The 23,144-nt window shown below is 51.4% G+C and overlaps 1 protein-coding gene across 8 annotated transcripts in view; it reads left to right on the plus strand.

Moving 5' to 3' along the window:
• The first annotated feature begins 2,400 nt into the window (after positions 1 to 2,400).
• INPP4A (inositol polyphosphate-4-phosphatase type I A) overlaps positions 2,401 to 23,144 on the plus strand; it is a 147,981-nt gene continuing 127,237 nt past the window's right edge. For 7 of the 8 annotated variants that reach the window (XR_008618809.1, XR_008618812.1, XR_008618810.1 and 4 more), the window contains exon 1: positions 2,401 to 2,646. The gene's annotated coding sequence lies outside the window, so the exon portion shown is untranslated. The remainder of the gene's footprint in view (positions 2,647 to 23,144) is intronic. The other variant, XM_024129886.3, reaches the window with a different exon arrangement.

Consider the following 23,144-nt stretch of genomic DNA (forward strand, 5'->3'; position numbering starts at 1 on the left):
TGTCCTTTTGGATTCCAAGAAATATGTCAGGTCTTTCCAAAGCTCCCCCATTCTTTCCTTTTAAGTTAATTGGTGAGTCTCTTGCTAGCTCCACCTGGTATCACCACCTTAGGCAGTTGCCCTGTTAAATAATTGCTGCCAATTGCTTTCACCAAATGCTCTGTGGATAGGGCCAACTGCACCAAATAAGCACCGAGTCAGGTCAATTAAAGACAAGCCCTGAGAATGGAGCTTCTCCATTAAGCTGCCAGGCCAGTCACATAATGAAAACTCCCTGGGGATAGGGCATTATGAGGCACTCCAAATGCTTTTTTGCACCTCCTTTTTTGCGAGAACACTGGTTTTCACAGCTACTATGGCAGCAGGGCTGTTAGTTTTCCAGGTTACATATTATTCTCCAGTGAAAACACATGTAAATATGTTTAATGGCCCCCAAAGAAATTCTCATGTAGGTTGGTTCTAGTCCCCAGAACAGCACTGCTTAGCTCTTAATTATCATATATAGATGATCTAAGTCAGCTTACTTATTGTATATAGACAATCTAGGTCCACATGTTTATCAGAATCCCTGGAGGGCTTGTTAAAACACAGATTGCTTGGCCCCACTTTCAGAGTTTCTGATTCAGCAGGTCTGGCATGGAGCCTGGGAACTTGCATTTCTAGCAAGTTCTGAGAGGATATTAATGCTGTTGTTTGGGTATCACATGCTGAGAGTTTCTGAAGGATGGGGATATTTTCCCACAAGCACACTTCTAGGATACTTTCTTCTATCACGTTGTGATGCTTAGGGAATGCATAGTACCATGTTTACAAACAAACTTGGCTCCTTTTTCTCTTGATAATGTTCATTCTACAGTGAAATTGGGGCCCCGTTCCTTGCTGCACTGAAATTGTAATTGATCTTTATAAGATTAACCTGAATTACACAACAGTCAAGTGACAAATATTATTGGAAGCCTGATTCTCATTCAGTGTTTGTTACTATGCTAAATGAATTGTTGAACTTTGATGTCTATTTTTAAATGTTTGTGAATTTAAACTTGTTACTTTTTTTAAAGCCAGTGATTTAAAAACTCTATTGGCTTGATTAAAGTTATCATGGCCATAAAATGTATTGTCTGAACACTTTTGAGAATGAAAGGGGACCTATTAATAATTTTGCTGGGTAAAAGATGTAAACTGGGGTTGTCCCAGCTAAACCAGGTATATTGGTCACCCTAATTTTAGAAAATAAGGTATAAAATTATTTTTGCATTTCCACAAGTTTGATATTTTGGATTTAATTTTACACTAGGGTTAAAGTTCTGCCAATATTTCTTTCCATTTATCTGAAGAAATAATAGAAAGCTTTTTGTTAGTAAATTACTTTTCAGAAGAGAAATTAAAAAGTCAGAAAATAAATAAAACTTTAAAAAGTTTCATATTATTTTTATTCCAGACTGTTGTCTGTGTTTGGTTTTTGGTGACATGGGGAAGCTCAGCTCTAATTCTAAATATTAGAGAATTATTGTTTAATTTTCATTTCTTACAGGTTAATCTTTTCTTTTTAAAGTAATTTATAAATGTTTGTTTTTATACCTGAGGGATGTCAGCTCCTACTGAGAAGTGTTCTGGGTTATTGAATTAAATTAGTTTTCATTCAAGAATTTTTAAGAATTTTTTTTCTGACAAAATTTAAAGATGAAGATTAACGTTTATATTGTCCAGTATTACCCTTGCTCAAGCAGAAATATTAAGGTTTAAAGTCATATTAAAGTGAAATTTTTCTTCCCAAACTTCTGACTCTTCTATTTCACATCCCTCCGCCCCCGCCCCTCCCCCCATGGAAAAGTAGAACTTTGGGCGAGAGGTGTAAGGAGCTGATATTTGGTGAGAGTCTATAAATGTATATTTATACAGTATGCCAGGACAATCTGGAAGGATGTTAGCAGTCTCTGTCTTCTTGCTTATCTGTTTCTTCAAAGTATGATTTTAATTTTTGCTTGTTTCTGGGCTGAATGTTCAGTTTCCTAAACTTCGCCAAGGGACTGCGTAGTCCGCACCCGGGGAGCGCGCTCACCGGAGGGCAAACGGCCGGGGCGGTTCCCGGGTCGCGACTCTTCAGGAGTCTTCTTCCTCAGGGATGCGTCAGAGCCTCCAAGCCTCAGTATTTGTGAGGGCGAAAATGCCATCGTCCAATTAAAGTGGAGAAGTTCAAGAACTCCTTGCAGGCGATTAGATCGCAGCTGAGAGCGGGTCTTGCAGGAAGCCGAGAGAAGTCAGCGTGAGCAGCCGCGGAGGAAGACCGCCCGGGTGGGGGCGGTCCAGACCGGGGCTCGTGGAGCGCGCATGCGCGGCGAGGGGGCGGGGCCGGGGCGGGGCCGGCGTGGCCTTCTGAGCGGCGGCGGCGGCGGTGGCGGCAGCAGCAGCAGCAGCAGCAGCAGCCGCCTCGGCGGCAGTTTTGGCGCTGCAGTGCTGGCGGCAGGTTCGCGGCTGGGGTGGGCGCCGCGGACCCGGACAAGAGGACGAGCACCTGGAGCCCGGCCACAGCCCACGACTTTGCGACCCAGCGGCGGCGTTGCTGCTGCGGGGCTCGGGCGCGCGGCCCGGCGGGACCGAGGACGGCGGGGCGGCAGGGCGCGGGCGCCGCGGGCCGGGACGCGCCAGGTAGGTGGGCCGGGCCGGGCCGGGGGCGACGCGGCGGCCGTGAGCCGCCGGGGACCGGGATGCTCCCCGGGCGGAGCGGGGAGCTGCGGGGCGCGGCGCGCATCCCGACACCCGGCGCGCCGGACGCGGAAGGCGCTGGCGGTTGTCATGGAAATCGTACAGCCTAGCGGTTCCCTGGCGGTGGCGTCTTTGGAGAATGATCAGACCCCGGCGACCGCTAGCAGGATGACGCCCCGGGCCGCCTCGGGCTGAGGGCAGCGGGCGGCGGGGAGCCGGGATGCGGGACGTGGCGTCCCCGAGGCCAGTCCGCGGCGCCTGCTTGGTGCGTCTCCAGGGCTGGATCTAGTGACTCCAGACGCTGAGGCCTCGGGGTGTTTCGGGTGTAAACAGAACCGGGTAAAAATAAACACACACCTCGGTTTAGGTCCCCATCCTCCCAAACTCTTCCCTTTTCTGCCGGCCCACCGTCCCCGACAACAGTTCTGGCATCTTTGCTTTTGATATTTTTTTTCTTCATGGCTTTGCTAGTCAATGAATTGAGGCCTGGGAAATCTGCAGGGGTTTGTGACCGTCTCCTGAAAAGCCGGTCATGAATGTGTAGGCCACAGGAGATTGAAACACTCAAAACGTCAACGGTTAATTTACGTGTCTGTGGTCGAAGGGAGCGGTGATGGGCTCGGCTCTCCCCCCGCTTGTTGCCTGCCCTCTGACATTACATAATCGTGTATTCCTCCTGACCCGACTTCATCCCTAATGACAGAGCATGAAAAAATATTCCTCTGGATAAGAAAAATGTATAGGCGGTTGTAAAGCCCATCTTCTTGTGTTTTGGCTTTGCCACTGAATGGGTTTTGTGTTGAGAGGCTGCTGAAGAGTCGAATTTGATTTGCCACCTGCCCCTTAAAGGGGCATCTAAACCGAAGGAGTAGGAGATGGGGTGGCCGTTTGAATGTTGCAGTGGAATTCTGCCTGATTCATCTCTGTTCCCAGTGGATGGGGCGGACCGTGGGCAGTGGGTTGGAGAGCGAACAGGCTGACTTGGATGTGAATCTTGAATCTGCCAGTTGCTAACTCTGGTTCTCAATTTTCTCATCTCTGGAAGGTGAGAACAGAACCTACTTTGCTGAGTTTGTTTTGGAATCTAGATGCTGTTGGCATTGGTAAGTGTGCATAGACTAGCTATAGATTGTCCTAGAATTAAGCCTAATTTTTCTTTGATTGAAAACAGGCTTTCTTTAACAGGAATTTTTGTCTTTGGATTTAGGCTAGGGCCTTTGTTTGGGGGGTTCTTTGCTGAAATGTTTACTTCTGGAAGAGTTCGCTGGTTTCTTTGAAGAAAGTTGAGATGATGGTGCCTGTGTGGGAAGGTCAGTGTGGTGGTTGTGTTGGAGGGCTGGTGTCAGGAGACCGCGATGCTGTCTGGGGGTTGGGTGGGGGGGCGTTGCCTGCGAACAGAGCCCACAAGGCCCGGTTCCCTGTGGTGTCTTGCAAACAAGCCTCTGTAACAACAAGCCAGAGTTACATTTACAGGGAGGGTTTGCTCTGAAGACAGGGCTTAAAGGAATAAATGCTGGAAAAATACAAAGAGAAAGGAGGGCTGTATTTCTGCTGAGCTCAGTGGTAGAATTAGTTGTACTAATTCCACTAGCTACTTTACTTATCCAACTATTTTTCATTAGGCGTCTGCTGTCTCAGAGTGTTTATCTGCTCAGGTGCAAGTCCTGCCTCCCAGCTAGACGCAAAGTCCAGGGTAGACATTATAACTCATTGTTTTTGGAAACTGGATATTTTGTTGTATTGCTGTTAGACTTAATGCCATTAGTAAGTAAAAAAAAATCAATTTAAGGGAGGGATGAAATCAAATAATATACATAAGAGGTTGTAAGCTGTAAAGCTCTAGAGAGACGGGTTGTGTATGATAGAACTATTGACCGTTCAAGTCCCGTTAGCCAGCTGCCTGCCTGGGAGCATTCTCCTCAGCCAGCAAATCTGCAAGGGCACCGAAGGAATGGAACCAAAAGGGTGTGGGACAGACTGATCCCAACCCACATGCCATGGCTTTAACATTTCAAGAATCCAGTAAGACACAGTAGAGGGGGAGACTTTGGACCAAGCCTCTTTTATCCTGGTTTCTTATGAAAAACTTCTTTAGAGATTATGTATTCCAGGAAGGGCCCTGTAGCATCATCAGCTACGCACGGTGTCGGGATGCTGTGGCTTTCACTGAGGGAAAAATAGCACAAATTTGCAGTGAACAAGCCTTGATTATGTTGTTGCTGCTTCTGTGGAGCTTGATTAATGAGCTAGTCTTGAGAGATCCTTCAGAACAGCTTTTTCCAGTGTCCTGGAACAGAAGCTCTGTGAGGACAGCATATTCTAGGGAGACCAGTATTAACACCAGGGTAGGCCTGCTTCATTTTGTCTCTCTGTGCTTTTAAGGAAAATACCATGGTGAACTTAATCCCCAGGAATTTACCTGTATTTTTCTATATATATGCATACCTTGCTCTCTTAAAAAATTTTTTTAAAATATATTATTTCAGATTCACTGAAAAGTTGAAAGAATAATCCAAAGAGTTCCAAGATATCCTTTACCTAGATTCTCCAAATGTTGACATTTGGTTTATCCTGTCTCATATTTGTGTGTGTGTGTGATTACTTTTCTCTGAAATGTTTAATGTTAAGTTGCAGACTTGATACGTCTTTACTGCTAAATACTTTATTGTGTATTTCATAAAAACAAGGACATTCTCTTACATAACAACAGCATGATTATTAAAAATCAGGCAATTAGGTGTTGATGCAACGCTATTATTTAATCTACAGGTCTTTTTCAGATTTTGCCAGTAGGCCACTTTAGAGCAAAAGGAAATCCAAGATTCTGTGGTGCCTTAAACCATCCTGTCTCTTTAGTCTCCTTTAATCTGGAATAGTTCCTGAATCTTTGTATTTCATGACTTTGACATTGACATTTTTGAAGACAGCTGCCTGTGTTTTGGATAATGTCCCTCCACTTGTGTTTGCCCGTGGTTTCCTCCTGCTTAGATTCCTATTATGCACTTTTGGCAGGTGTGGCACGGGGCGGTGCTGCAGCCGTCCTAGCGTGTCTCACAGTGGGAGGCATATGCTGTTGGTTAGTCCCGTTCACTGGTCGTGTCTCACTTCATTAAGATCCTGTCTGTCAGATTCCCTCACAGAAAGTTACCATTTTTCCCTTTGTCGTTAATATGTATCTCCTAGTAAGATCACTTGAGACTGTAAATATACTGTTACTCCTCATACTTTCACCCCCTAGTTTAAGAATCCATTGATGATTCTTACCCAGATCAGTTATGATAGTTGACAGATGGTGATTTTCCAATTCCATGTTTCTTTCTACGCTTATCACTTGGAATTGCACTAAAAAGAAGAACTTTACTTTCTCCCTCATTTACTCTTTGGTTTATGTCTCTACACTCATGAATGAATTCCTGCTTTATGCAATAGATTATAGTTTGTTATGCTTATTATCCATTTTTCTGCTTAAATTGTCCCAGACTTGGCCTGCAGAAGCCCCTTCCAGCTGGCCCTCCTGTCCTTTTGATGTGTTCTCATCATCTTTGAGGACTTCTTTACTTTCTGGCACAAAAGCTCCAAGACTCAGCTTGTACTTTCCAGCCCTGGAATCAGCTATTTCTCCAAAGAGTCCAAGTTCACTTTAGTGGAGAATGATGCTGGAAAACCCAGATCTGGGTGCTAGGTGTGCTCCTTGCTGCTTCTAGGCCTTTTCAGTGGACAAGTGTTCTCATTGTAAACATAAATGGAGACACATCATACAAAATTTTCTGATTTACTTTTTAAATTTAATGCTATGTCCTGGGGATCTATATGCACTGAGCTGAAAAGTTTGGTCTGTATTCCAGAGTGTGGGTGTACTGTTATTTACTTAACTGTCCTTTATTGATGGACTTCTAGGTTGTTTCCAATATTCTACTCTAAAAATAGTGGGGAATCTGTGAACCACATCATTATCAACACAAATATTTCAGTCTCCTAGATCCCTAGAAGTAGAATTTCTGGGTTAAAGAGTAATATTAAATGGATAGCTTTGCCACATTGCCTCCCCCACCGCCCCTTTCAAGAAGCTTTATCACTCTATGCATTCATCAGTGTGTGAAATTGCCTTTTTCCCTTTAATTTGGCCAACACTGAACTGAAGAGTATAAATCTTGTTAATTTTTGCCAATCTAATGGATAAAGAAGACATTACTTTTTAAATTACATTTCCCAAATTACCAAAAATATTGAAAACCTTTTCTTGCTAGTTTATATTTTAGCTTCTGTGAATAGCCTGTTCATACCCTTTGACCATTTTTTCTTATTAGATTATCTTGCTGGGCTGTGGAAGGTACTATAACTTCGGACTTTATTCTGGGCAGCCTTTGATGTCTCCTTTAAGGGGGATGCATTTTTCATCCTAAAGGAGAAGGAAACTAACATATTCTGAGCACCCCTACGTTCCAGGCCCTGGGCCAAGCGTCCATATGCATTCTCAGCAAGGTCCGGGGAGAAGGCCAGTGGTGTTGAGGGGGAGGCCGAGGCGAGGCATGATTAAGGCACCACCTGCGAGTGATTGTAAGTGGTTGAACCGGGATTCAGACCCGGGTCTGTCTGGATCTAGTGCTGTCTCCACGAAATTACGTAGCTTCCTTCACAGGATTGCTCTACTTTACGTGTCAGTGTGGATGTGAAAGTCAGTTACCTGGAGTCCCCAGTGTCAGCAATTTCTGTATCAGTAAAGGACTTTTCTACTCAGTCCTGCTTGGTGAGCATACACATCTCTCGAAACCATCTATTTTATTCCTGGAGCTATTGTGGACTCTGCAGCCAAACTTCCTGTGAGCCTCCAACTGGCTCTGTGACTTTGGGCGAGTGGCTTCATCTTTCTGTGCCCGGTTTTCTCACCCGCAGAACTGGGCCGATGGCAGCAGCAGACCCAGAGGCTTTGCTGGGGGCTTGAATGAGTTAATGCACGTCAGGTGCGTGCATTGGAGCCTGATGCCTGCTGAGCACCCAGGGAACGTACCTTAGGATGAGTCTATATGGAAAGCACGTGTGGGAGACCGCGTGGAACTAGCGCAGCCTCTTCTGGTTGGGTTTAATCTCTTAGCCATCCCTTTTGTCATAACCCGGCCGGGAAATGGGAATCCAGGGCCCCGGGGTGCTGTGTGCTTGTATCCTCTCTCTACAGACCTTGCTTGTGCCCTGTCACGGGCCTGCCAGCTAGCCCAGTTGGCCCTTCCTGTCTGCCCACAGCTGCTAACCTGGCACAGCTGAGACACTGCAGACCTTTCCGTGTGCGGTCTGCTCAGTGGGCGTCACCTGGGAGGGTCTCAGAAGCAGGCAGTATCTGGTGGGGGAGGGGCACGCTCTGGGGATAAAGAGGAGGTGTCCATTTTCTGGAATGGGGTCAGGGGAACAGACAGGTGTCCTCTGGCCTCCAGGAGGAGCGGAGGGGACCACGGGAGGGGCCAAGCGACCAGCTCCCCGCAGCTCCCTTCCTCAGAGCCCGTCCCTCAGACACCTAGTCGTTCTCCTGACCTCGAGCCTCTGCAGCGCCCCTTCTCTTATGCTTGCAGGCGGGACTCTGAGGTCTCCTGAAACCCCGGCCTCCCTCCCTGCCCCCTGCCCCACGCCTCCACCGGTGCCCTTGAATGGCTGGCGTCGGCGGCTGCTACAGTAGCTGCCTGACAAAACTCACCCACTCCAGGACGTGGAACTCCTTTCCTTCCCTGTCCTGTGTTGCTTGCATTTCAAGTGGTGCGTTCTGTAACCCATGAATTAGAGCTTTCAAGGTGGATGACCTTGGTGTGCGCATTCTGGGAGAGTGAAAGAAATGCATTTAGGCAGGTGGGTGTTCCTGGGAGAACAGGTCCTGTTAGGAGATGAGGATGCCCGGTTCAGGAGTCTCCCTGGGGTTATGGATTATGGGGTGGGTCGGTTGGGGTGCTTTTGGCTGCCAAGGGAGCAGTGAGGACGTTTACTGTCTCACAGGCCTGGAGTCCTAGTCTAGCAGCAGTTTTGAAGTTTCATCGAGGACCTAGATGCTTCCTCCCAGGGTCAGCCTCCCCGCGGTTATGAGATGGTCCTTAGCGTCAGCGGGACTGCGTGAGGGAGCCACGCCAGCCCGTCCCCAGCCGCAGCGTCTGCCTGTCCTCGCTCCGGCCTGTGGGAGCAGCGAGCATCACGTGGCCTCCCTGGACCCAGAACAGGAGGCTGTGGGCCGGCTGGCTTAGGAGCGCTCCTCCGAGTGCGGCCCCCAGACCCGCCGTATCAGCATCCCCTGAGACTTGTCCGAAACGCAGTCTCAGGCCCCAGCCAGCCGACTGAATCAGAAACTCTGGGATGGGGCCCAGCGATCTGTTGCGAAACAAGCCTTCCAGGTGATTCTGATGCAAGGTCCAGTTTGAGAATTGCTCTCTTAGTCTAGTCAAGACCATCCCCCCCAGTCCTCAGCTGGATGTGGAGCTGGTGTTTCCAGAATCCAGAGAGGACAGTTGCCAGAACAGGCGGACGGGAGGGAGAAGTTGGCAGGTCAGCCCACAGCGTCAGCCGAGGGGCGTGCAGTGTTTAAGGAGCCTGTGGGCGGCTTTGCCCTCCTTGGCCCCCTGCCCCAGTGTGTGGGCCCAGCTGAGTGTTCCGGCAGTGTCTCCAGCCCCTCTGAGCGGGGCCCACGCCCTCCCCGCAGGACTCGGCACTGACGGGGCCGCGCTGGGAGCACCAGCCCGGCTTCTCTCTCTGGCCCGGCGGGGATGGAGCGCGCGGGCCCTGCTGACTCACTTTCCTGAGCCGGTCCCTAAGCGTGTTCAGGTGTGTGGGGTTTGCACGGGCTGCTACTTCTCACTCAATCAGGAAGAAATAGAGAGCAGTGCCGTTAGTAGGGGCTTGGGGAGTGCGGAAGGAACCCGCCTGGAGGGACGGCAGCCTCGGGGACTATCTGTGATGGCAGCGGGGTGTGACCTGCTTTATCGTCCCCTTTCGGAGGCACAGCCTCCCCTTCCCTTTCGGGTGAAGTAAAACAGCCACCCCCACGGTGTGATTCGTGAGATCACACTAGCCCACTGTTCCAGACTTTTCCTGGAACTAGAGAGCTGAGGCATTTCTAGATTTTTCTTGACGTTGCACGACTTTCAAGGTTCATCCTAATACATAAAAATGATGTATGGGAGCCTCACGCTGAGCGGCTCTGCATCGTTGCTGATGGCCCAGGAAGGAAGAGCAGCCGAGGGGGAGAGGGCCTGGGGAGGGTCCAGAATAGTGTTTTCAGACGGCAGTGGTTTGTGACATCAATTTGAGATTGTAACCCGCATTAAAAGTGTTTTTGAAATAAAATAGAAAATATCCAAGTATATTTCCTACAGGGAGGGTAAGCGTTTTCTGACCCCACAGGTAGTTATTTGCACATGGTGTGTGTGTGGGTATTGTCACGGTGTGATTGTTTCTTCCTGTGGGTTTTTTCCAGAAAGAATTAAATCCGAGGGTCGAGCACGGGGAGGAGGGGGCTCCGCTGGACATGTACGGACATGGGGTCTTTTGCCGGGGAGGGTGCCTCGGGGGGTGCGTGGCTTACTCCAGCTGGAGAGCCACCGATGGGAAACGAGAAGGGCCTTTTAGCGGTGGGCCGGGGAGCAGAGCTGGAGCCCCGAGGACAGCAGGGCGGGGTCTGAACTTCCTGGTCTCACTCTGGTTTATTGTTTGTGGTGTTTCACCACCTGGGCCAGATCCTCCTCATGATGTTGGGGGTCCTCAGCCTGGCCACTCTGAGACTGGGGAGGCCATGGCAGGGTGTGTGTCGACTTTTCAGAGGTTTAAAATTTGACTCTGGATGCCTGACCCATCCTTCTGACAGGGCGGGTCAGCATATGGTGACCTACAGAGGGAGGGCGGGGAAAGGGGATAGAGGTGGAGACAGATGTGGACAGGTGTCTGCGTCTGGCTTGTTTGGAGGCTGGCCCCACTGTTACCTGGGAGCAGTGACAGGACAACTCCCACGTCGCCTTGGCTGCCCTTGGGACGGGGCAATGGGCATTGTTTCACACCGGGGTTAGTCTGGTTTGTGTCACAAAGCAGACGCAGTAATGGCTTCGGGGTGTCAGTGTCTGTTTTTTGAGGGGGGCAAGTTGGATTGTGGGAAGAGAAAGTGCTGGACAAGAACCTGAGTCAGCTTTCTCACGTGTAAAATGCGGAAGGTGACTGGCTCACAGGGATGGGGGCGGGTGCTGTGTGGATTAAATAGTATTGATAAAAGCAGGAGAGGTCTGGGCACTGCAGCTCTGGACCAGTGCCGGTCCAGGGAAGTACTGTCTCGCAGGAGGTCCGGCATCTCCCCTCTCGACTTTGCAGTCTCAATTACCCTTTTTCCTACTGTGCCCACGTTCTAAAAAGTGTATTCAGAAGGCTAGAGTGCATCCCATCTCTCAGTCCTGCCCAGGGCACCTCCGAAGGCAAATGCTGCAGAAGAAGGAGGTTTTGAGAGGCAGGGGACTGCCAGCAAAGGTCAGAGGAGAAGGATGTGGGCGGAAGTGGAAGGGGCCTGGCTCGTAGATGTTTAGTCACGTGGCCACTGACCCAGCTGTCTTCTACTGACACTTTTTTTTTTTTTTCTAAAGCACGTAGAAACTTGTGATTGTGTGCAGTGGAATGGTAAGTATTTTCATGTTTCTTAGTTACTGCTTCGACTGTGTTCTGCCTAAACACATGTTAAACAGCATGATCACGTTGCCTAATTGGGTGCTAATCAGATGGCCGGTAAAATGGAATCATTGGTGGAGCGTGTGCCAAGCAGCATCAAGGTGCCCCAGAATCTTCCACGCATCGTTACTGGTCTGGTTTGGGAGAGGAGTGGTGGGTGAGTGGATTGGCCTCGCGAAAACACCCTGCCGGTCGACAGGCCCACCTGGGGGGAGGAGGAAGGCGCGTTTGGGTTTTACCCCCGGCTTGCAGGTGATTTGGGGAAGGTGGGCCTGAGTTTTGCCTTCTCGTTCCTTGTTCATCTAGTGAAGGTCAGCCCCTGCATTCCTGCCCCCTTGGCCCGCAGTCCTACATCGCAGTGGCATTGTGATGGTGCCTGAGGGCTGCACGGGCGAAGTCTTGTGTGTGCTTGGTTTGGTGGGCCTCAGGCTCAGACACAGACATACGTAAAGTCTGTTTAGGGAAGTGCTTCTTGAGTCTGTGGCCTTGGAAGTCCACCTCCTGCCTTGTGCTCTTTCACTTTCCCTCCGCTCTGTAGTGATTCAGCAGCAGCTTTCCAGAATGGAGAAGCTTCGTGTCAGAGATGCTGGAGGACCCCGGGCGTGTCCGTGGAGATGGAAGCTCCCTGTGCACCACGCAGACCAAACTCTTCCTGGTCCAGGTCGAGCGTCCGGTGCCGTCCCTGGCTCCTCCACCTGTGCCCCATCCCCACACCCCTACTCTGAGGCTCTTTGCAGAAAGTCCCCCAGTACAACTGCACTTTATGTTGAAGCCCAGATCCTTGTCATTCTCCGTGGACTGGTGGAGACCACTCTACTCTCTGATATTTTGCCTTGATAATTTATGCACAGTTATTGTCTGGTTCAGCTCTGGATTCTCTCTGGCAGCTTGACATCCTTTCCTGACTTCTCCACTTACCTCTCTCTGACCTCCTTTTTACTCTGTTTTTGACCTATTTTATTTCTGATTAGCCATTCCTGACCTTTTACACAAAGGGTACATGGACTTAAAGTTATCAGTCAAAGCATAAACTGATTGAAAAGAAAAAAAGAAAGAGCTTCAGGTGGATACAACTGTATGAGTCCTGTCCTTCAAGAGGGGTCCTCCTAGTTCAGGAATCCTGACACTGGTGAAAGTTGTCACATTCTTCATTTGTGTGCCTTCTTGAAACGCCGTAGAGCCCATGAGAACAGGAACCTGTCTTAACTTGATAGCAAAAATAATCTTGGAAATAGTTGGTGTTCTAAGTGTGATTTCTCAAGACACGTGTTTTGTGATTATCATTATCGGTGCCTTTGAACTGTTACGGTATTTTGAAAAACTTCAGCAGAGGGAGGAAGATCTTTGCATTTTGAGTCAACTTAATTACTTAATCATTCCTTAATTAATCAGATATCTTTACCAAGCTAGGTATTCACCTCGTTGGTCAAAGACAGAAGAAAAGCCAGCAGATGGATTGGGAAGCAGTGAGGGGCCTTGTGCAGGGGTTGTTTCACTGGCTCAAAGAGAAAGAACGCATCCGTGACAGTAGTACCGCCATCTTGTTTAAGAAGATCCAGGTTTTGAAATTAATCTCCATCAGTTCCTAACCTGGGACAACATAAGCCTTTTGCACTGAGGACTTGCTGATCGGGCTGTGACCCTGTGTGCTCTCAGGGCATCAGGTCACACTGTCTAGTGTGCAGGTTCGTTCCTTGTAGCAGCAGCCAGCGCAGCCTCAGCCCCTTCTATGGCCAAGAGGGTTCTGAGCTGTAGTGGGTGTGACTCATTTCAAACAGGATTAGATAAGACATGATCAAATTCCAGAGCTGTATCATTCCTTGGAACTGGGCGTGACAGGATCTGACCAGTGTTGGAGACCCATAGGTTGGCTGTTCCATAAACTGTTAAGGGTTGTACCAGTGTTTGTCATGGCAACCAGCAGCCCATGGCTTAGACTGTGAACCTAGTTTAGTGGACTAACTGTAATGAATAAAAAGGGGCTATTTTTACCTCATAACCTAGATTTGTCTGGACTGAATATGCAAGCCAAGCTAGTAAATGTTTGGGGCAGTAAACAGGAATTCAGTATATTAAGTCTTTTTGAGCTTGCTACTGGGGCAGGCCTGGAAATAGGATTGGTTAGCTTTTTTAGGGTTATAAGTGTTGACTGCGTTAGGAAGGAACTGTTTTATGAAATAACTCTATAACGAAGTGAATCTTCTTATGCTTATAAGGTCTTGTGAGAATGTACTCACCCTAGCCTGGAGCCCAGGGTAAATTTGAGAATGCTTTGTTTAAAGGTCTCTTTCGGGGAAAATGGGACTGTTAATGAACTTAAATCTAAAATAGTATCCTTCCTTATCCCCAGCTCTCAGCATTCCAGGATGGTGACATTCTCCACCATTGGATATAAGTGAGAAATGGTAAAATTGTTAGAATTAACATCTGGTTCTGTGTAACAGAACAAATCTGAAGGAAAAGAGGCTTAGTTAAAGTAGGCGTTTATTTCTCGTTATCTGCTGAGGTCTGGAGGTGGGCAATCAGAGCTTGTGCCCTACCACCCCAAGCCCAGGCCTCACGTCCGGGACGGCGGCTGGAGGTCCACCGAGCTCGTGGGCCCCCCAGACACCAGGCCGCAGGCAGGCAGACTTCCTGAGAACTCCTCATCGAGCTCTGTCCTTGTATCTTGTTGGCAGGAGCTGAACCCCTGGCCACACCTAGTTGCCAGGGAGGCATGCAACCCCACGTCAGCTGAGTCAGGGTCCTGGGCCTGTTCCTAAGGAGGAAGGGAAGAGCGGACGTCGGAGGCAAGTAGCTGTGTCTTGCCTGCAAGTTGTTATCTGTTTTGAAAGATGAGTTTTTGTGCTTGTTGTGAAAGTGTTGGCAAAATTCCTGTGGGGAAACTAGGCATGGGCATCTATCTAAAAACTCAAGGGCTTAAGACCTTTCTCACTTCCACATGGGCTTTCAGACTCGAGCCTGAAAGAGGTCACTGATCCTTTTGTGCCTTCATTTCCTCATTTAAAGAACAGAAATGGTAGAAGTCTAATCTGAGTTCTCAGGGCCAGTGCTGAGCTTCACAGACTGGAGTTGCTTTTCCCCAGTAGCCCCCTTGGGGTTTCTGGACCCATGGGTGTGTTCAGAAGGCAAGGGCTGCCTGGGCGTGGGGGTCTCAGGCAGCGTGTGAGATCCAGGCGAGGGCCAGTGGGCGAGACGCCCTGAGTGGGCAAAGGCCTGGAGTGGGAGGGCCTGGCAGAGGCAGAGAGCTTCTCTCTCCAGAGCCATCCTCGCCCTGAGCCTGCCACGGACGTGCCCCCTCCCCAGAGTGTTGGGGGAGGGCCGGCCTCACCAGCTGAGCTGAGAGACACCTGGGTCTGCTTGTACCTCTCCTGCCTCTTTCCCTCCTCACCCTGCTTTTCCTTTCAGAAGGGTGATCCCAAGTGCCTTGCTCTCTGTCCCATGAAAGGGATCCCATAACCAGTGTACTCCAGGTGTCAGCGAAATTGACTGTGTTCTGCCCTCTGAGGCGTTTGCGTTTGAAGGAGGATATATGTGCTAGCAGTGCCCACACTCAAAGCCTCTCGGATGGTCAGACGGCAGACCCAGGAGTAGGAGGAGCCCGGGGCCCTCCCTGTGCCACCAGCCGCTGGGCGAAGCGTTTGTCTGCTGCACATCTGGGTGAAGCTGGCCAGGCCAGCTGCTCCTGTCACCTTCCCCCCACCCCAGCCCAACGCCTGTGTGCAGCACGCGCCTCACACCTCTCGTGTGCTCACACGCCAGTCAGGCGTGCATATGCCATTCACGCCTGCACTTACGCCTGCCGCTTGCACACGTGTATATACGCTCACTGTGCGTGCGTGTGTGTGCCCTCGCGCCCCTCCCCCTCCCCACCCCCCTGCAAGGGGGCAGTAGCCCCCGGAAGTTGAGCTTCTGGAAGGGCCGTGCATTGCTTTCTGGTTGAGTGGAATCCCTGGGGGCTAGGGGTCTGGATGTGCACGTATTCAAGAATCTTTACCAGAAACACTCCCTGAATTCATGCTCCTAAAATCAGGAACTTCCTTTTGTGTTTCCAAAACTAATGAAGAAAATCTGCTCATGTGTAATAACAGCTTTTCCTGGCCTCTAAGGACTTTTTAACTTTGCATTTTAAAAAGGCAGGGACTACCCCGTGGCCCTTTCTTGTCTTCTCTCCTCGGGGGCAGCTCCGCAGGCAGTGGATGAGCTGGGCATCTTTCCTCTCACGCCAGCATCTTCGCTGCCTGAGCTGGTGCTGATCTTCCAGATTGTTTTGCTGTCCAGTTCTTTCTCAGTAAAAACATAATTTGTGTTTTCATGTTTGTGGGTGAAATATTTTGCTTGTGGGAGATGACCATCGAACTTCATCGAGCTACCTTTCCTCCCCGTCGCGGTGTGCCCCCACCCCCGTGTTATTTGCTACTTGCCTTCCCGTTCCACAGGTGCCCCGGTGACCAGATGCTGTGTGTGTTTTTCAGAGGGAACAAAGACTGCTGGGGCACCCTAAGTATGCAATGTGAATGCAGAAAGTGAGGCCCCGGCTGGAGGCGGGTGGTTCTGATTTCCGTGTTTCGTCTCCCACTCTTGAAGGGGCAGGTGCTGTCACGGGGTGGGCTGAGGGAGAGGAGGGTGGAGGAGGTGGCAGTCCTGTGGGGGGTGGCTGTCAGCACAGGTTGTGTGGCCCCCGGCCTGGTAACCCTCGCCAGGGACATAGTGGCACTCGGGGAACCATCTGAGTTCCAGACGGCAACAGCACAGGCCCAGAGACACTGAAGTGTGAAGGGAGCATCCATGGGGGCGCAGGATATGGTCCTTGGTCAGGGACTGACCCTTGATGCTGGGGAACTAGACACCCTGAGTGCCTGGTGTGGGTCTCTCTGCCACCCCCTGCCCCCCAGGTTGAGTGGCCTGAGAGAGGGTGGGTGGAATGGTCACTTTAACGGTGTGTAGGCACCTGTGGTTCGGATGAGGTGGGCGAGTGCTGGGCAGCTGAGAGGAAAAACAGCATCAAAGTAAGATAATCTACCCTGGGCACCTTGAAGAGCTGGTGTGGGGAGTGCTGAGTGGCTGGGTCCCCTGAGCCCCATGGTCGGGAGGTCCCCTTACCCTCTCCTTCCTGGTGTGTAGTTCCTTAACAGTAACTCCTTAAGAGTCTGGAGGAATTGCTTAAGAGGTGCACTTCTGCTTTACTGCATTTTATGGGGATGTTATGTCCCACATGGTGTTCACCAGTGTGAAGATTGTTCTCAAGGGACATGCCCAGTGAACACAGCAGATCTGGGGTGTCCTAAGACATCAGCGTCCTTCAGGGCAGGGACAATAGCTCAGTTTTCTTTCTATTCCCAAGAGCATCTTACAGTGCCTGGCACAGAATCGGTGTGTAATCAATGTTTCTTGAATGAACGAAAGAAAAAAGCTACTATGCCACTGTCAGAAGTGAAAGAAGAGCCTCAGGCTCTCCTGGGAACATTGCCCGTTACCTGGAGGTCAAGTTGGGGTTCAGTCTAACTTAAGAAAGGGAGGTGAGACCAGAGCCCGTGGTCGTCCCAGTAAGTTCTCAAGTGAAACCAAGCCTGTCAGCTTGTCCCGCTGCACCTGGTGTGTCCTCAGCGCACGCCCCCTCACCCCGCTGGCTGGAACCTAAGGCTCTTCTGCCCCTCTGGGAGGAAGGAGCCACACCTCAGGGCTTGGTCAGCCTGAATGTTTGCTTCCTAAGTTTAATGAACCTAAAAGAGCAATTCTGTTTCCACGTGCACAGGGCTGTGAGTGGAATCCTAGGGGCTTTAGAGAAGCCGGGAGGATGGGGCGCACAGGAAGGAGGGGCCTCCTCCACTCCTGGGCCTTGCGGGGAATCACAGGGCTTCACGGAGAGATGAGTTTTGTGTCAAGGCTGGGGGTGGTGGCTCGAGCTGGGGGGCTCAGGAGAGAAGTGTGGGCAGGATGGGGTAACACGTCAGGAAGGAGGCTCAGGAGGGGCGGGGCCGGCTCAAGATTTGGGACATCATGCATCCCACACCGGAGTTTCTTCAGAGTTTTTTTTTTTTTTTAATATTTATTTATTTTGGCTCTGCCGGCTTTTCGTTGTAGCACGTGGGATCTTTAGTTGCGACACGCAGGATCTTTTAGTTGCAGCATGCGGACTTCTTAGTTGCGGCATGCACGTGGGATCTAGTTCCCTGACCAGGGATCGAACCCGGACCCCCTGCATTGGGAGCGTGGAGTGTTAACCACTGGACCACCAGGGAAGTCCCTTATCAGACTTTTAAATCCTGTTTTGCTTGTATCTTATTGGTTGGTTGGTTGATTGATTGAATCATTATTATCATTTTAAATGACAAAAGCGACTCGGTAGTGTTCTAAATGGTCTGAAAAGGCCCTTTCTTAGATTGCAGTAGTTCTTATGACCACCCCCGTGCACAGATCAGGTTCGTGGGCCAAAATGGGCTTCCTGGTCTCCGCTCAGGGCTGGGCCAGCAGGCGTGGGCACCACAGCTCCCTGCGCCCTGCCCAGCCCCGGGCCTGATGCTGGGTGGCCGAAGTACCCAACCACAGGCAGGATGTCCCCAGATCCTGCAGTGGTGGCAGTGAAGCCATGTCTCTGAAATGACAGAAATGAAACCAACCCCAGGGAAGAATATTCTAAACCGCCTGTGAAAACTGGGCTGTGAGGGAGAGGAAGCACTGGGGTATGCAGAGCCCCAGAGATATGTGTTCCTAGAAGTGGATACAGTGTCTCAGGGTCCTCTCCCTGCGTTGAAACAGCCAAGGGGCAGCTTTGGCGGCCCCCCGTTCTCCACCGTCACGCTCTCCCTGGGACCTTGTGGGGTCTCTGTGCAGTGGGCGCGGAGCTGCCATGAAACATGGTCGAGCCCGTTGGCCGGAGGCTGGGGAGGGGGCTTTGGTAGTGAGCGATTACAGGAACAGGGCTTCGCTTGGGTCCGCTAAGGCACGCTCGGTCTCTAAGATTCTGGGGCTCTGGGACTCGGAACATACACGTCCCTGTGCCATATGCTGTAGCGACATAGTCGGCGGAAGACACGGCCGAAGGCGCCCAGTTGGGGAGGAGGGAAGTGAAGGCAGAGAGCGAGGGGTGCTGATACTAGAGGGATGATGGGGGTTACTGCCAGAAACCGGCACGGCCCCCTCCTCCATTCCCCCGCCTGCTGGGGTGACAGTGCCCCAGAGTAGGGCCCCCTCAAGTCCCCCATCCTTGCACTAATGTCACTTGGTGCGAGTCCTTGAAACCTGCCTGCTCTTAGCTTGATTTGACACATGGGATGACATCCTGTGTTATGTTTTACAACAGGCATTCACTTCCATGGTTCAGAAATTATAAGGTTCAGCAGGATATGTGATAAAGTCTGCCTCCTGCCCCATCCCCCAGCCACCCAGATCCCTTCCCTGGAGCCACCAATGCCATGTGCTTCTCATGTATTCTTCCCCAGGTATTCTGTGTGCAAGCCAGCGAGTGTGTGTATGTTTTATGTGTAAATATGTTCATGTTTACCTTTTTATTGCACCGGTGCCGTCGCGCTCCATGCTCGCTGGGCCCTCCCCTTATCCCCTGACTCTATCCTGGTACTCTCTGCACGTGGGAACATAGTTTCTCTTTGTTTGGCCCAGCTGCACCGGGTCACCCTGCCAGGCTGTACTGTAGATTCTTTAAGCAGAGCTCTCTTGATGCGTGGTGGGCACTTTCCAGCCCGTGCTTGGCACGCGTGTGGTTACTGCCCCACCCTGTTCCGAGGGGTGGATGGAGTATCGCCCTGGCTGGAAGGAGAGCGTGGGCTTAGATGACGTTTGAACATTCCTCCGCATTTCCTCCAGTGCTCACCTGGCCTGTAACTATTTCTTGGTTAGATATTATTTGTTAGATATGCTTTTTAGAATTATCGACTTCTAGTCACACACAGACTTTTCAGATGAGTCTGTAGCATCCGGAATGAGGCTGGTCAAGGCCACCTGGACCTCAGCTTCAAGAACAGTGGCTCTCCGGGCTTCCCTGGTGGCGCAGTGCTTAAGAATCCACCTGCCAATGCAGGGGAGCGGGTTCAAGCCCTGGGCGGGGAATATCCCACATGCCGCGGAGCAACTAAGCCCGTGCTCTGCAACAAGAGAAGCCACCGCAATGAGAAGCCTGCACACCGCAACAAAGAGTAGCCCCCGCTTGCCGTGACTAGAGAAAGCCCACGTGCAGTAACAAAGACACAACTCAGCCAAAAATAAATAAAAGAAAATAAATAAATTAAAAAAAAAAAAAAAAAGAACAGTGGCTCTGAGGGGCACTCCTCTGCCTGGCCCACTGCAGGGCTGAGCAACAGGTGCTACAAAAGGTTCTGGAGGGACGTCTCTGACAGCCGGGCCCAGGACTGCACAGCACCTGGGGAATCGAGCCGGTTTCCAGCTGTGATGGTGTCTGGCTGACGCTGGCCCTGGCTGTGCCCTCCCAGGGTATCAGCCGCTCCCACCGTCACGCTGCGTGTCTGGAAGGGAAGGGAGCGATCTGGACACGGGCACTGTACACACGGACGATTCGGAGTCATGCTGGATGGTCGTCGTCAGCTTCTAAGTCTGCCAGGCGGCCCCGGTAGTTTGTCACCGGAGTGGGTGCGTGTGGGCAGGGGCGTCTGCGAGGCCCCCCTTCAGGCCCGGGAGGTGGGCTGGCGGAGGCTGCTGCCACCTGCCTGCCTGCTCACGTTCCCTCCCGTACGAGGTTTCAGGCACATGGGGAGGGACTGTGGCCGCGTGGCCCGGGGGTGCTCCAGGGAGCAGGACGCTGTGCTATCCCCCTCAGAGCCGTCACAGGAGCGCGTCTGGGAGGCTGCGCACAGGACCCAGGTGGGATCTCGCAGGACAGGGCCCAGCTGCGAGGCCTCCGGGGGGAGTGAGGGGCGCGCGGACGTTAGACCTGAGCCCCTGGGGTCTGCCAGGCCGAGGACCGCTGAGCGGCGGGCGCCTCTTTCTGCCCTGGCTCGGTCCCGACGTGCCGCTGCCCCCTTTCTGCCCTGGTGGTGTCTTGTCAGGAGCCCAGGACACATGTCTCTCGTGAGTGAGCCCAGCCCTTTCACCCGTGCAGAAGGTCAGATAAGAACGGGTGCAAAGAAGACAGCTCAGAGGGCTGCTCTCAGAAAGCCAATGGGCTTCCTCTTTCTGTTCATTTTTTCTTTAAAACACCCTTGAGGTTTCGAGGCTCCGCCTTGAGCCCTTTGTGGTGGGCTGCGCGCAGCCTGTGAGAGAGGGATGGTCTTCAGAGACTGAGTGGCGGGGCCCCTGAATGGGGGCAGGGGGAGGGCAGAGGCGCCTCCGGGATCCGGGCCTCGTCCGCGAGGGCAGCTGCCAGCGCCAGAGGAAGTGGGATTATTGCACATCGTGCGTTTCAACACTGGGACCCACCGCTCACGAAGGAAAACCGAGAGTGGGGCCGCGGAGCCGGGGCTGAAGAGGGAGAGAAGGGGACGGAGGGCCAGATGTTAACCACCCGGTCCTTTACTGGCCCAGCTGGCCCCTCTCCGGGGTTCGCAGGGCGGGGCTGTCGGGCCCCACCCACGTCGGGGACCCGCCTCCAGCCCCTCCTTTGGCAGCTGCAGGGCCTGTGGCTGAGAGGAGCGCTTCTGCTGCGTTTATTCAAGGTAAGGAGGCCCTGATCACAGCTCACGACGCCTGAGGTCCTCTGTGAGAGGTCAGCAAAGGTCGCCCGTGGAAGAGCTGAGTTATTGTACTGAGTGTTTAAGACAAATGCCTGTGGCAAAATTGTATTTTTATGTAGGATGAGCTAAGAGTTTGGGCAGCCTTGGAAACTCCCTCTTGAGACAGAATCAAGAGAGACGGTATATGTGAAGGAGGTTTTTAAATGTCAGCAGGATCATTGCAGCATAAGGCTGTAGCTCTTTGCATAGCTTGAAGGACTGGCTCATGGTCCAGGGAGGTGGCAGGAACCGTCCTTCACTGATTGAGGTTCTTGAATTCCTGCTGTGTGCCAGGCACTGTTCTGGTGGCTTCACTCATACTTCCCACTTCATCCCCTGTATCTGTTTCCTAGGACTGCTGTCACAAATTCTTACGGACTTGGCGGCTTAAAACAAAAGAAATTTCTTTCTCTTACAGTTCCGGAGGCTACAAGTCCAAATTAGCATCACAGGGCCAGAATCAGGGTGTCAGCAGGGCCATGGTACCTGCAGAGGAGAATCCATTTCTTGCCTTGTCCAGAGTGGAAGCCGGTTTTCCCTGGCTCACGGCCCCCTCCTCCGTCCAGGGCCAGCTGTGTAGCTTCTTCTCTGTGACTCTGCCTCCCTCTGCTTCTGTCACATGGCTTTCTTCTCTTCCGTCTGAAATCTTCCTTAGCATCCTTTTTCTCAGGACATTTATGAGGATTTAGGGCCCACCATATATTCCAGGATAGCTTCTTACCTCAATATCCTCAACTTAATCACGTCTGCAAAGTCCGTGCCATAGAAATAACGCTCACAGGTTGCAGGGCTTAGAACATGGACATCTTTGCGGGGGGCATTATTTGACCTCCCACATGGCGCAGCAGCCTGGTGAGGGCGGCACTGCCTGACACAGCAGACAGAATGAGGAAGCCCAGGCTTGGCACGCCTGAGGCTGGTGGGCGGCCATGGTTCGTCCTTCTCCTGGACCTGCAGGAGGGCCATTTGCTGGACATGCACTTAATGAACAGATAAATCCTGTCGTCTTCCTGTGTTACATTGGTTTGGAAAAGTAAGAGCTTCGGATCAGGGCCTGTGCTGCACCTCGCTGGGGGCACGTTTGTTGATGGGTGAATTTGTTTCACCGAGGCCAGGTGGCCCTGGGCCGTCTTGTCCTGTGAAGCGAGGACAGAACAGCCCCTGGGTCAGGTGGTATCACTTGGGTGAAATGGCCCAGCAAGGGTCTGTGTGAGGGGTCCTTATTCAGTGTGAGTTCCTGGTTCCAGCAAGGAGAAGTCACATGAGCAAGGCCAGGTGACGTGAAGGATGGATTGTGTTAATACCCGAAAGAAATAGTGCACTGGGACTTGTGCAAATAATTGACTCATTGATGTGACAGACATTTATTGAATGCCTGCCTGTGCCAGGATGACAAGGGGGCGAAAGGGAAAGAACAGCAGACAACACATACCACCCCTGCCCTGGGGGGAGGGGAGCCAGAGGACAGACATCTAAAAGCTCATCTGCCGATTGTGGACTGAGAGAAGTCATCTTTGATGTGAAGATGAATAGATATGCCTCTATTACATATTTATACTTACGTACTATAAATAGCATGAAAATTCATGGTGGTCCGGGGGTGGTGGTGGTGGGGGGATGAACTGGGAGATTGGGACGGACATGTATACACTACTATGTATAAAATAGGTAACCAATAAGAGCCCGCTGTATAAAAGGTAAATAATTAAAAAAGAACAATAAATTCATGGTGGTCCCTGTTCCTGAATCTGTTCTGTATCTTCAGCTCTCCTTCCTTTTCTCCCCCGCCTTGCTGGCTGGCCGTGGGTCCCCAGGACCCCTCAGTTGCTTGTCGTAGGTCCTTGAAGTCCCCTCAGTGGCTGGTCATGGGTGCCCGAGGTCCCGCACCTGATGGCTTTCAGGTCCCTGGTGACTGACTAGGCCCAGTTACCTCCTTCCCCAGGGAGGGGGCCTGCTTCCTACCCCTCTCTACACTAAGCCCCCGCTTGGGTTGGGCCTGGGGTTTCTCCTCCTGGTGTAGGCCTGGCCTCTGCCCAGCCCCAGGTGGACAGCTGCTTGGCCTCCGGGCTCTGGTCTCCCTCCGGC

This window comes from Physeter macrocephalus, chromosome 12 (assembly GCF_002837175.3).
Source record: "Physeter macrocephalus isolate SW-GA chromosome 12, ASM283717v5, whole genome shotgun sequence".
Taxonomy (NCBI): Eukaryota; Metazoa; Chordata; class Mammalia; order Artiodactyla; family Physeteridae; genus Physeter; species Physeter macrocephalus.